Here is a 15,023-nt window from a genome sequence, read left to right on the forward strand (position 1 = left end):
GGCATCTTCATCTTCATGATCATGCCCTTCGTCTGCTCCGGCATCTTCCTCATCATCATGTCCGGCATCTTCTACATGATGACTGTGTACAACATCACCGTCATGATCATGTCCTGGAGATTCTTCGTCTTCTCGCCCACCCGAGCCGCGGTGGTTGTCTTGCTGCCCTTCCTCATTTCTTGCCCGGCCCCCATGGACGACTTCATAGTCATCTTCATCACCTTGCCACCGATAGCCATCCATGAAACCACGCAAGAGCAGGTGGTCCCGCACCTGCCCGGAATCTGGGTCCGCAATAAGGATCTTCAGCTTGCATCTTCGACACGGACATCTTATCTCCGTCTCGTTCTTTTGAAGCATCTCAGCCTTCGCGGAGCTCAAAAACCTATTCACGATGCCTTCGGTCATCGTGCGGACCATGGTCGCCTGCGGGGTAGAGCAAAACGATATTTTAGAACCAAGAAAAAATTTGGCATGACTTTCCCTAAAAATAGGACCAAAAAGAATGCATAGTGCAAAATTCTCGCCGAAACGGAAATGAATCAACATTCCGGCAAAATATTGGCAACTATCGCATTTCAAATACCAGTACCTGCAAACACAAACATATATGCAACACCACAAACATATGCAATACCACAAACATACATAGATCTAGCTAGGCCACAAAAAGTGCATGTGCACGTTGTTGAAGCGAGCTAGGGAGAAAAAAAGTAGATCTACAACATGAAGATAGCTTTCCCCTTACTTACCTATCAAAAAAAGGTAATTTCACCACTTAATTTTGATAAATCTATGGTGCAAATGAGGCGAGGAGGAGGAGGCAGCCGACAAGCTTGGAGAAGGAAGTGGAGGGAATGAAATGGGGAAAGTGAGTGTGTAGGTGTGGCTGTCCAAAATATCTAGCTGGTTCAAGGTTACTAATGGCGCACCACACAGCCATGCGCCATTAGTAACCCAACATACTAATGGCGCACCTCCTGCCGTGCGCCATTAGTAGTTTTGCAAAAAAGTAAATATATATATATATATATATATATATATATATATATATATATATATATATATAGACACACACACACACACACATCTGGGCTATTCTGTTATGCGTAACAGAATATTATTCTGTTACCCTTTTTGAACTGACGGTTTCAGGTGGTTGTACTTATGTTTTCGAAGCGGTTGAACTGATGCTTTCAGTTGTGTTTAACAGATCGTCTTCTTTAGTTCAAAAACTTTTTGTAATTTTTTTGTCGGAACGTGGCGTGTAATATATCGTTGGAAAGCTCTTGACAACCATATTTCAAGTATATTGAACATTTTTACAAAATCATTATGGTTTAAGAGCAGTTTTGAAAAACCCATTTTTTTCAAAACCGAAAATGTGAATCGTATTTTGGACTCAATTTTCAAACGGTTTGTCGGAATTGAGCAAATAAGATGGCGTTGGAAAGCTGGTGAAAATCCGCATCTTCCATATATGTATTGTTTTTTCTAATTCTATATAATTTAAAAGTAATTTGAAAAACGGTGAAATTCTAGGCGAAACGTATTTTCGCGATTTTTTGCAAACAGTTTGTCAGATTGACGCAAATGATAGGGCGTTGGAAAGCTATGTAAAATGCGCAACTTTTTCGTATAGAAATGTTTTTCTAATTCCTTATGGTTTAAAAACGAATTCGAATACGGTCAAATTTGATTTTGAACGCGATTTTATTAAAAAGTTTGTCGAAATATGGCAAATAATATACCGTTGGATAGCTATCGAAAATGCGAAACTTAGTCATGTTGAACATTTTCTCTACTTCGCAAACGTTTAAGAGTAATTTTAAATACGGCATGACGGATCCTGCTGCTTTCTCATGTGAAAAACAGAGTAGTCGTACTGATATATATGTATGTTTGTATTAAGCTATTTTTTGTAGAGTAATTTTGAATGGTTCCGAAAAAGGTTGCTTGTACTGATGCTTGCATGAGTTTGTACTAAGCGTGTTTTCACTAACTAGACTTTGCTCTGTTTTTTGGCAATATTTTTCTCGTAAGTTTTCAACGGTTTACTGTATCGTCACCCCTGTACTTGTATGGTTTGTATCATCGAATTGAATGATATTTTATTCAAAAAGAAAATGTGTTTGTTTTGTTTCCTTTTTTTAACTCAACATTTTTTTGACAACGTTGTTCTGAACTTCTCTCATTTTGCGACTTGTCGGGGGCAGCCTAGGTCCCAGGGGAGGCACGGCGGCGTACCAGAGATAGGTGACGGGATCGCGCGTCGGTGCTTCATGGAGGGAGGCAGTGTCGGGGTCGCACGCCGGTGCTTGGTGGCGGCAGACCACGCGCGCCTGTGCTTCATCGCGCGTAGTTTTTTTCCTCAAACTTTATTGGCACCAAAATTTCTTTTCCGCGCCTCTTGAAACTGATGCGAACTTTATTGGCACCAAATTTGTATACTTAAATTTCTATGTGTGCTTCCTTTTTAATTCAAACTGACAATTTCTTTTTATTCCAAACTGATTGCCATTTTTAACTCGTACTGATCAATATTTTTAATTCAAACCTTTTTGTAGTTTCAAAGGACAGAAATTAGCACAAACATCCTCATCTTAGCAATTTCTCTTTATTCTGAACTGATCCCCGTTTTTAACTCGTACTGATCAATACTTTTAGTTCAAACCTTTTTGTACTTTCATATGACAGAAATTATTCATCTCCCCCGACCTCATAAATTTTAAGACTCACGCACAAGCATCCTCATCTTAGCAAGACAAGCTAAGTCATTTGCATGCAGAGCAACAATAACAATACTCCTAACATACCAAGGGACGTCACACTGGAAAACAACCTGCAACCAACGTGTTCTCTCTAGTGGCAAAATCGACAATTTTTGAACTTGCACGACATCTAAACAAGAACTACATGATACACAATTTTCCATCATGCACCTGCTATCCTGAACATAAATGAAATGAGAGAAGGGTATCCTGAACATCTAAACAAGAACTTGCAATTTTTTTCCATCATGCACCTAGAGGTTCTGCCTTCTCCCCCGGCCCTGAAAGAAGAGCACCATCAGACGAACGGGAATAGGGTCAAGGAGCGGCGACCGTCGTTGGCCCTGGAAGCAAGAAAAGTGAATCGATACGGTTAACTCGTTGAACTAAGATAGTCAACTAACTAATTGCAATAAAGAGTCTAAATCACTTTTCTTCTGGTGGAAGTGGAGGAATGATTAACAGAATACATAAATTCATTTTTATTAACACAAAAAAAACTACGACGACCAGGAATACAAAATGCATTGTACAGGCAGAGAGTAAACATACAACTCCCATTCTAAAAAAGTAAAACTTAATAGCTCTCAGAGTTTGAACTATTGTACACCTTTTTGTCGAACTGATGCAAAAATCCCCCATGTAGCAAATTGTCATACAATATGAAACCGATGAACCGAACTGGTTCAATAACACAAATTGAACTTCTATATGTGCTTATTTATGAACTAATAATATAAATACATAGTGAACTGGTAGACCTAGTGTGTTTTTATTTTGTAGAGAGTGTATGTTTTGCCAGCAGTAGAACTTCCTGCCCTTCCAAACTCGTACTGAAAACATGTACCAAAGAACATCATGCATCAGTATTCAGAAGAAATACACGAGCTACACACTGTCGTGAGGTACCCAAAAATAGAGTAGTTTGTGCATTTTTTTTAACACAATGACATTTTATGGAACTACTGCATTTAGACATCCTATGCTCTCATAGAGATTAACACACCATCTTGTGTGCTAGAAAGAACATAGTAACATAAGTGAGTGAAATCAGATTTAGATAGGTGAATTATTACTTGTAGGTCTACATTAGGGGAGAAATTACCTCTACCTCCTGCCTGGATAGAGGATACGTACTTCCAATACACGAACAACATAACTGAAGTGGTTCTCGTCACTGGTCTGCAGTCGCTCCAGCCTCCCTCGTGCTGCATTTGGAGAGAAAATAAATTAGTGACAAAGGAGATTTAGAGAGGAAGAGAAACAAAGGAGGAAGGCATTATAATGAAGTGCAAGATCATTTTTACTTGCAGCTGAGAAATGGACCAATGGTTAACTATAATGAAGTGTAGACATAGTGAAAAAGCAAACTCTGAACTATTACTTGCAGCTGAGAAAATGTTCAAAGAAAAATGGGATGGCGTTCTCACTGTGTGGGTGCTCAATGGGTGCAGCGCTGGGTGAAGATGGTGGTCGCAGTTCCACTTGGACTGCGGTCAGAGCTCGACTTGAATGCATGGATGTTGTAGCCGAAGAAACACCATGGAGCTTTTATGGAAACAAACTCTGAACTTTTTTGGAGCTTTTTGTTGAGCTGAAGTACTTAAGAAAATACCTGACGGCATCAAGAAAACAAGTGTCGAAATCATTTAGCAATAAAAGCGATGGTACGGAAAAATTGAAGTAATGTTTTTCTCTCATCCCGACAAACCTCCAACATATTTTTATGAACTGATTTTTTTCTATCATTGTGTTGTTGCTTTAGGCTTTTTCGGATGAGGTGAAAGCCTCTGGTCTATTTGAAATTTTACTGAACATTCAAAATGTTTGAACTGATGTGAATCCTTTCACCGAACTACTACTACAAATTTTCGTGAACCTACCCATGTATACGAACAAGTTTTATTTCTGCTAGGCATTTGCGCAATTTTGTGCTAAGCAAAGAGAGAAAGAAAACAACCTACAATGAACTGAAAAGGCCTACTTTGTGAAGATGGTGGCCACGATTCTAATTGCAGTATTTGTCCGTGTTCCACTTGGACAGCTGCCAGTAGCCATGGCAGATGAGCTCATGGCCCAGGGCGGCCAAGGCGACCACCAGGACTGTAGGTGGATATGTACTAATGAACTACTGCAACTCCTGTTGTGGAATTGTACTCAGTTGGGACATGTAGCTGAGCCTCTTTTGGCACATGTTTTAACATATGTAGTTGACAAGAGTTACCAAAATGTCTGAAACTAGAGAGAATGTATAGTGCAGCTACATTTTTGTTAGTTATTTTGTCCATGAGTTTGAGAGCCCGCCCAAGTTGAATCATCACTGTACCACCTTTTTGTTCCATGTAGCAAACTATTAGAAGAAATGTAAACTAATGAATCATCACCTAGCCGTAGTTTGTTCTTTTTTGGAATTCATTGAACTGAAAAAAGCTATAATGTGAGCTGAAAAAACCTAACAAAGTGAACTAAAAAAAAGGATACAAGCATAGATGAAGGCATCGATCTGGTGTGACGTCCGCGGTTCGATATGGAAACACATACAATCAGTATGTTTTTAACAGTTTTAATTTTGGCTGAATTTATCTTTCCTAATTCAAACTTACATTTTTTGTAGGGGCATGCTGCAGCCCAAGAAACGCCATGGAGATTTTTTGAACAAAAAACAAACAAATAAAAAAGGATCAAACCTTTAGTGCGAACTACTCTGAACTTGTCTCGAGAATTTTCTTGAACTGAAGCATGCTTGGATTGGGACACCACACTAGAATAATTCAGGTAGACATGATGTGGAGATTTTTTCTAATCCAAGTACCAGGCTAATGTGTGCCAAGAACAAACACACATGAACTGATGAAAATACACAAGGCGACACTAGGTATCTGTCGAGAGATGGACTGAGAGGCGAGTGACTAATGAGAACACACACACACACGGACTGACTAGAACAACACACATGAACTAACGCTCACTTGCGATTGAGAGGCGAGGCAGACTACGTGGATTCATTGACACAAGCATGCTTTTCCCTTGAGAATGATTTGACAACAGTGATTAAGAATATATAGATCAAAGCAAAAGCAAAAGTTGGCCAGAAATTTTTGTTCCTTGCATCTAGACATTTTTATAAGTTATAACATGAGATATTCTATCAGACGCAGAACTAAAAACCACGGAAAATGTGAACTGAAAATTACGGAAAATGTGAACACCTTCAATCAATAAACTCTACTGGATTGCTTAGCTCCTTGCTGCCTCCGCCTGCAATTGAAAATTATTTCCATGTTAGAGCTGAGGACAGAGATAAAATTTTGGTGAAAGCTTGGCACAAAGCACTTGACACGGGCAAGCACATACCTCGGCCATGCCCTCATGCACGATCTACACTTTGGGATGGTTTTGAGAACGGCCATGAGTGGTGAGTGTGAACAGCCTGTGGTGGTGGCTATGGACGGCCAGCGTCGTCTGTGTGGGTCTGGTGGGCCTCAGAGGCAAGCTGTCAAAGGAGGTCGTCGACGGTGATTTGTGCCGGCAGGGAGCCATGGCTGTTCCGGAGATCAGGAGCTGTCAAAGGAGGCAGACTCCTGAGTTGTAGCGTCGAATGACTTGGCGCCGTCTCGTTGAACGGCCCGGGGTGGCGACAGTGAACGACCGGGGCGTTGCAGCGATGAAGCCTCACCAGCGTAAGGAGGTAGCATGGTGAAGGGATTGGAGTGAGCTCGGCCATGAGCGCAGCCGCCATGGGATGAACTGGACGAAGTGCTGAACATCAATGGAGGTGAGGAGGTGCTTGGCTGGAGCAAGGCGGAGAAAGGAGAGATAACAGCGGCGCGGGGAGGATGTCGTTCGGGTGGCCCTGGTGGCGATGGATGGTTTTGGGCGGCACGATCTGGGGCAACGCAACGGCGACAGCTCGATATGTGGTTGGAGTGCGAGGCGGTGACCGGATCCGAGGGAGAAGGTGGGGAGCGGCGGCCGGATCCGAGGGAGAAGGTGGGGGTGGCGGCCGGAGCCGAGGGAGAAGGTGGGGGCAGCGGCCGGAGCCGAGGGAGAACGTGTGGGGCAGCGGCCAGAGCTAAAGGAGATGGTGGGGACAGGCCTGCGCACTGGGGAAGAGGGGAGGCCGTGATGGCGTGCTGGGGGAGGGGGAGACAGCGGCGGCGCGCTGGGATAGGGGGAGGCCGCGGCGGCGCGTTGGTGAAAGGGGAGGTCGCGACGGCGCACTAGGGGAGCGGATCAGGTCGGGCAGGGTAGTTTAGGTGGGCTTTTTTTAGCTCGAAGTTCCTCGGATCGCTCCTTATAGGGCCGAGGGGTAACAAAATAATATTCTGTTACTAGTAACAGAATAGCCCTGTCCTATATATATATATACTAATGGCGCACCATGGCATAATGCGCCATTACTAGTTTAAACTAGTAATGGCGCACTTTGCAACAGTGCGCCATTAGTAGTTTTGCAAAAAAAAGAATAAAAAAATACAGTTGTGGCGCACTCCATGGCTGGTGCGCCATTACTAGTTAGAACTACTAATGGCGCACTTTTCCAGGATGCGCCATTACTATGTTTGGAAAAATGAAAAAAAATGTTACTTGTGGCGCACCTTGTGCCTGGTGCGCCATTAGTGTCTTCCACACTAATGGCACATCACCACATGGTGCGCCATTAGTATATAGTCGTGGCGCACCACTTCTCTGGTGCGCCATTAGTGTCAATTTCATCTATAGCCTTTTTCCTAGTAGTGTAATGAGCTAGTCAAGTAGAGGCATACTAGTGACACTATGTTTGTCTATGTATTCACACATGTATTATGTTTCCGGTTAATACAATTCTAGCATGAATAATAAATATTTATCATGAAATAAGGAAATAAATAATAACTTTATTATTGCCTCTAGGGCATAGTTCCTTCAGTCTCCCACTTGCACTAGAGTCAATAATCTAGATTACACAGTAATGATTTTAACACCCATGGAGCCTTGGTGTTGATCGTGTTTTGCTCGTGGAAGAGGCTTAGTCAACGGGTCTGCAACATTCAAATCCGTATGTATCTTGCAAATCTCTATGTCTCCCACCTGGACTTGATCCTGGATGGAGTTGAAGAGTCTCTTGATGTGCTTGGTTCTCTTGTGAAATCTGGATTCCTTTGCCAAGGCAATTGCACCAGAATTGTCACAAAAGATTTTCATTGGACCCGGTGCACTAGGTATGACACCTAGATCGGACATGAACTCCTTCATCCAGACTCCTTCATTCGCTGCTTCCGAAGCAGTAATGTACTCCGCTTCACATGTAGATCCCGCCACGGCGCTCTGTTTAGAACTGCTCCAACTGACAGCTCCACCGTTTAATATAAACATGTATCCGGTTTGCGATTTAGAATCGTCCGGATCAGTGTCAAAGCTTGCATCAACGTAACCATTTACGATGAGCTCTTTGTCACCTACATAAACGAGAAACATATCCTTGGTCCTTTTCAGGTACTTCCGGATGTTCTTGACCGCTGTCCAGTGATCCACTCCTGGATTACTTTGGTACCTCCCTGCTAGACTAATAGCAAGGCACACATCAGGTCTGGTACACAGCATTGCATACATGATAGAGCCTATGGCTGAAGCATAGGGAACACTTTTCATTTTCTCTCTATCTTCTCAAGTGGTCGGACATTGAGTCTTACTCAACTTCACACCTTGTAACACAGGCAAGAACCCTTTATTAGCTTGATCCATTTTGAACTTCTTCAAAACTTTATCAAGGTATGTGCTTTGTGAAAGTCCAATTAAGTGTCTTGATCTATCTCTATAGATCTTGATGCCCAATATATAAGCAGCTTCACCGAGGTCTTTCATTGAAAAACTCTTATTCAAGTATCCTTTTATGCTATCCAGAAATTCTATATCATTTCCAATCAGCAATATGTCATCCACATATAATATTAGAAATGCTACAAAGCTCCCACTCACTTTCTTGTAAATACAGGCTTCTCCAAAAGTCTGTATAAAACCATATGCTTTGATCACACTATCAAAACATTTATTCCAACTCCGAGAGGCTTGCACCAGTCCATAAATGGATCGCTGGAGCTTGCACACTTTGTTAGCTCCCTTTGGATCGATAAAACCTTCAGGTTGCATCATATACAACTCTTCTTCCAGAAATCCATTCAGGAATGCAGTCTTTACATCAATTTGCCAAATTTCATAATCATAAAACGCGGCAATTTCTAACATGATTCGGACGGACTTAAGCATCGCTACGGGTGAGAAGGTCTCATCATAGTCAATTCCTTGAACTTGTCGAAAACCTTTCGCAACAAGTCGAGCTTTGTAGACAATAACATTACCGTCACGGTCTGTCTTCTTCTTGAAGATCCATTTATTCTCGATGGCTTGCCGATCAACGGGCAAGTCTACCAAAGTCCACACTTTGTTCTCATACATGGACCCCATCTCAGATTTCATGGCATCAAGCCATTTAGGGGAATCTGGGCTATTCATCGCTTCCTCATAGTTCGTAGGTTCGTCATGGTCAAGTAACATGACCTCCAGTACTGGATTACCGTACCAGTCTAGTGCGGATCTTTCTCTGGTTGACCTACGAGGTTCGGTAGTGACTTGATCTAAAGTTTCATGATCATCATCATTAGCTTCCTCACTAATTGGTGTAGATGTCATAGGAACCGGTTTCTGTGGTGAACTACTTTCCAACAAGGGACTAGGTACAGTTACCTCATCAAGTTCTACTTTCCTCCACTCACTTCTTTTGAGAGAAACTCCTTCTCTAGAAAGGATCCATTCTTAGCAACGAATATCTTGCCTTCAAATCTGTGATAGAAGGTGTACCCAATAGTTTCCTTTGGTATCCTATGAAGACACATTTCTCTGATTTGGGTTCGAGCTTATCAGGTTGAAGCTTTTTCACATAAGCATCATAGCCCAAACTTTAAGAAATGACAATTTTGGTTTCTTGCCAAACCATAGTTCATAAGGCGTCGTCTCAACGGATTTTGATGGTGCCCTATTTAACGTGAATGCAGCCATCTCTAAAGCATACCCCAAAACGATAGTGGTAAATCAATAAGATACATCATAGATCGCACCATATCTAGTAAAGTACGATTACGATGTTCGGACACACCATTACGCTATGGTGTTCCGGGTGGCGTGAGTTGCGAAACTATTCCGCATTGTTTCAAAGGTATGCCAAACTCGCAACTCAAATATTCTCCTCCACGATCAGATCATAGAAACTTTATTTTCTTGTTACGATGATTTTCCACTTCACTCTGAAATTCTTTGAACTTTTCAAATGTTTCAGACTTATGTTTCATTAAGTAGATATACCCATATCTTCTCAAATCATCTGTGAATGTGAGAAAATAACGGTACCCGCCGCGAGCTTCAATATTTATCGGACCACATACACCAGTATGTATGATTTCCAACAAATCTGTTGCTCGCTCCATAGTTCCGGAGAATGGCGTTTTAGTCATCTTGACCATAAGGCATGGTTCGCAAGTACCAAGTGATTCATAATCAAGTGATTCCAAAAGTCCATCAGTATGAAGTTTCTTCATGCGTTTTATACCAATATGACCCAAACGGAAGTGCCACAAATAAGTTGCACTATCATTATCAACTTTGCATCTTTTGGCTTCAACATTATGAATATGTGTATCAGTACTATCGAGATTCAACAAGAATAATAGACCACTCTTTAAGGGTGCATGACCATAAAAGATATTACTCATATAAATAGAACAACTATTATTCTCTGATTTAAATGAATAACCATCTCGCATCAAACAAGATCCAGATATAATGTTCATGCTTAACACTGGCATCAAATAACAATTATTTAGGTCTAAAACTAATCCCGAAGGTAGATGTAGAGGTAGCGTGCCGACGGCGATCACATCGACTTTGGAACCATTTCCAATGCGCATCGTCACCTCGTCCTTAGTCAGTCTTCGCTTAATCCATAGTCCCTGTTTCGAGTTGCAAATATTAGCAACATAACCAGTATCAAATACCCAGGTGCTACTGCGAGCTTTGGTAAGGTACACATAAATAACATGTATATCACATATACCTTTGTTCACTTTGCCATCCTTCTTATCCGCCAAATACTTGGGGCAGTTCCGCTTCCAGTGACCAGTCTGTTTGCAGTAGAAGCACTCACTCTCAGTCTTAGGTCCAGACTTGGGTTTCTTCTCCTGAGCAGCAACTTGTTTGCCGTTCTTCTTGAAGTTCCGCTTCTTCTTCCCTTTGCCCTTTTTCTTGAAACTGGTGGTCTTATTGACCATCAACACTTGATGCTCCTTCTTGATTCCTACCTCCGCAGCCTTTAGCATCGCAAAGAGCTCGGGAATAGTCTTATTCATCCCTTGCATATTATAGTTCATCACGAAGCTTTTGTAGCTTGGTGGCAGTGATTGAAAAACTTTGTCAATGACACTATCAACAGGAAGATTAACTCCGAGTTGAGTCAAGTGATTATGATACCCAGACATTTTGAGTATATGCTCACTGACAGAACTATTCTCCTCCATCTTGCAGCTATAGAATTTATTGGAGACTTCATATCTCTCAATCCGGGCATTTGCTTGAAATATTAACTTCAACTACTGGAACATCTCATATGCTCCATGACGTTCAAAACGTCGTTGAAGTCCCGGTTCTAAGCCGTAAAGCATGGCGCACTGAACTATCGAGTAGTCATCAGCTTTACTCTGCCAAACGTTCTTAATGTTGTCAGCAGCATCTGCAGCAGGCCTGGCACCCAGCGGTGCTTCCAGGACGTAATTCTTCTGTGCAGCAATGAGGATAATCCTCAAGTTACGGACCCAGTCCGTGTAATTGCTACCATCATCTTTCAACTTTGCTTTCTCAAGGAATGCATTAAAATTCAACTGAACAACAGCACAGGCCATCTATTTACAACAACATAGATAAGCAAAATACTATCAGGTACTAAGTTCATGATAAATTTAAGTTCAATTAATCATATTACTTAAGAATTCCCACTTAGATAGACATCCCTCTAATCATCTAAGTGATCACGTGATCCATATCAACCAAACCATAACCGATCATCACGTGAAATGGAGTAGTTTTCAATGGTGAACATCACTACGTTGATGATATCAACTATATGATTCACGCTCGACCTTTCGGTCTCAGTGTTCCGAGGCCATATCTGCATATGCTAGGCTCGTCAAGTTTAACCTGAGTATTCTGCATGTGCAAAACTGGCTTGCACCCGTTGTAGATGAACGTAGAGCTTATCACACCCGATCATCATGTGGTGTCTCGGCACGACGAGCTTTGGCAACAGTGCATACTCAGGGAGAACACTTTGATCTTGAAAATTAGTGAGAGATCATCTTATAATGCTACCGTCAAACAAAGCAGAATAATATGCATAAAGGATAAACATCACATGCAATCAATATAAGTGATATGATATGGCCATCATCATCGTGTGCTTGTGATCTCCATCTCCGAAGCACCGTCATGATCACCATCGTCACCGGCGCAACACCTTGATCTCCATCGTAACATCGTTGTTGTCTCGCCAACTATTGCTTCTATGACTATCGCTACCGCTTAGTGAAAAAGTAAAGCAATTACAGGGCGATTGCATTGCATACAATAAAGCGACAACCATATGGCTCCTGCCAGTTGCCGATAACTCTGTTACAAAACATGATCAACTCATACAATAAATATAGCATCATGTCCTGACCATATCACATCACAATATGCCCTGCAAAAACAAGTTAGACGTCCTCTACTTTGTTGTTGCAAGTTTTACGTGGCTGCTATGGGCTGAGCAAGAACCGTTCTTACCTACGCATCAAAACCACAACGATAGTTCGTCAAGTTGGTGCTGTTTTAACCTTCTCAAGGACCGGGCGTAGCCACACTCGGTTCAACTAAAATTGGAGAAACTGACACACGCGAGCCACCCGTGTGCAAAGCACGTCGGTAGAACCAGTCTCACGTAAGCGTACATGTAATGTAGGTCCGGGCCGCTTCATCCAACAATACCGCTGAACCAATGTATGACATGCTGGTAAGCAGTATGACTTGTATCACCCACAACTCACTTGTGTTCTACTCGTGCATATAATATCTACGCATATAACCAGGCTCGGATGCCACTGTTGGGGAACGTAGTAATTTCGAAAAAAAAAATTCTACGCACACGCAGGATCATGGTGATGCATAGCAACGAGAGGGGAGAGTGTCGTCCACGTACCCTCGTAGATCGTTAAGCGGAAGCGTTATGACAACGCGGTTGATGTAGTCGTACATCTTCACGATTGATCGCACCTCCGTGTCCAGCACACGTTAAGCTCGATGATGTCCCGCGAACTCACGATCCAGTAGAGCTCAAGGAAGAGTTTCGTCAGCATGGCGGCGTGGTGATGATGTTGATGAAGCTACCGCAGCAGGGCTTCGTCTAAACACTGCTACAGTATGACCGAGGTGGATTATGGTGGAGGGGGGCACCGCACACGGCTGGAGAGATCTCTACGATCAACTTGTGTGTCTAGAGGTGCCCCCTGCCCCTGTATATAAAGGAGCAAGGGGGAGAGGCGGCCGGCCAGGAGGAGGCGCGCCAGGAGGAGTCCTACTCCCACCGGGAGTAGGACTCCCTCCTTTCCTAGTTGGAGTAGGAGAAGGGGGAAGGAGGAGGGAAAGAGGAAGGAAAGGGGGCGCCGCCCCCCCTCCTTGTCCAATTCGGACTAGAGGGAGAGGGGGCGCGCGGCCTGCCCTGGCCACCCCTCCTCATCTCCACTAAGGCCCATCTTGGCCCATTAAACTCCCCCGGGGGGGGTTCCGGTAACCCCCGGTACTCCGGTAAAATCCCGATTTCACCCGGAACACTTTAGATATCCAAATATAGGCTTCCAATATATAAATCTTTATGTCTCGACCATTTCGAGACTCCTCGACATGTCCGTGATCACATCTGGGACTCCGAACTACCTTTGGTACATCAAAACATATAAACTCATAAAACCGATCGTCACAGAACTTTAAGCGTGCGGACCCTACGGGTTCGAGAACTATGTAGACATGACCAAGACACGTCTCCGGTTAATAACCAATAGCGGAACCTGGATGCTCATATTGGTTCCTACATATTCTACGAAGATCTTTATCGGTCAAACCGCACAACACTATACGTTGTTCTCTTTGTCATCGGTATGTTACTTGCCCGAGATTTGATCGTCGGTATCCCAATACCTAGTTCAATCTTGTTACCGGCGAGTCTCTTATCTCGTTCCGTAATACATCATCCCGTGACTAACTCATTAGTTATCATGCTTGTAAGGCTTATAGTGATGTGTATTACCGAGAGGGCCCAGAGATACCTCTCTGACAATCGGAGTGACAAATCCTAATCTTGACCTATGCCAACTCAACAAGTACCATCGGAGACACCTGTAGAACACCTTTATAATCACCCAGTTACGTTGTGACATTTAGTAGCACACAAAGTGTTCCTCCGGTATTCGGGCGTTGCATAATCTCATAGTCATAAGAACATGTATAAGTCATGAAGAAAGCAATGGCAGTAAACAAACGATCAAGTGCTAAGCTAACAGAATGGGTCAAGTTAATCACATCATTCTCCTAATGATGTGATCTCATTGATCAAATAACAACTCATGTTTATGGTTAGGAAACTTAACCATCTTTGATCAAATGCGCTAGTCAAGTAGAGGCATACTAGTGACACTATGTTTGTCTATGTATTCACACATGTATTATGGTTCCGGTTAATACAATTCTAGCATGAATAATAAACATTTATCATGAAATAAGGAAATAATTAATAACTTTATTATTGCCTCTAGGGCATATTTCCTTCAGTTCCATGCGTCGGCGGCAGAGGAAAGGAGAGGGAGGGAATAAAGAGCGGGAATTGAGTGGAGAGCGGCGGGGAGTGGAAGAGGAGAGTGGGGGATTTTGGCACGGAAACAATGCGGGATGCTGCAAAAGCACGGCTCACCCTTCCTTTTGGGTGGACCAGGTAGGCGGAGAGCGATGTTTCGCGTGTCCGGACTCCCGCAAATATCCCCCATGTTTTTCTCTGGTTTGCGGGAGAAATCACGTTCGGACTGCTCTACGAACCGATACAGGTCGGTGTTGGATGGCTTCCACAGTCCGGACAGCGCGGCCCAGACGGTTGCAGGAGGTTTGCGGGTCGGCGTTGGAGTTGTTTGGTTCGTAGACAAAGAT

The sequence above is a fragment of the Triticum dicoccoides genome, chromosome 5A (genome assembly GCF_002162155.2).
Source record: "Triticum dicoccoides isolate Atlit2015 ecotype Zavitan chromosome 5A, WEW_v2.0, whole genome shotgun sequence".
NCBI classification, from domain to species: Eukaryota; Viridiplantae; Streptophyta; class Magnoliopsida; order Poales; family Poaceae; genus Triticum; species Triticum dicoccoides.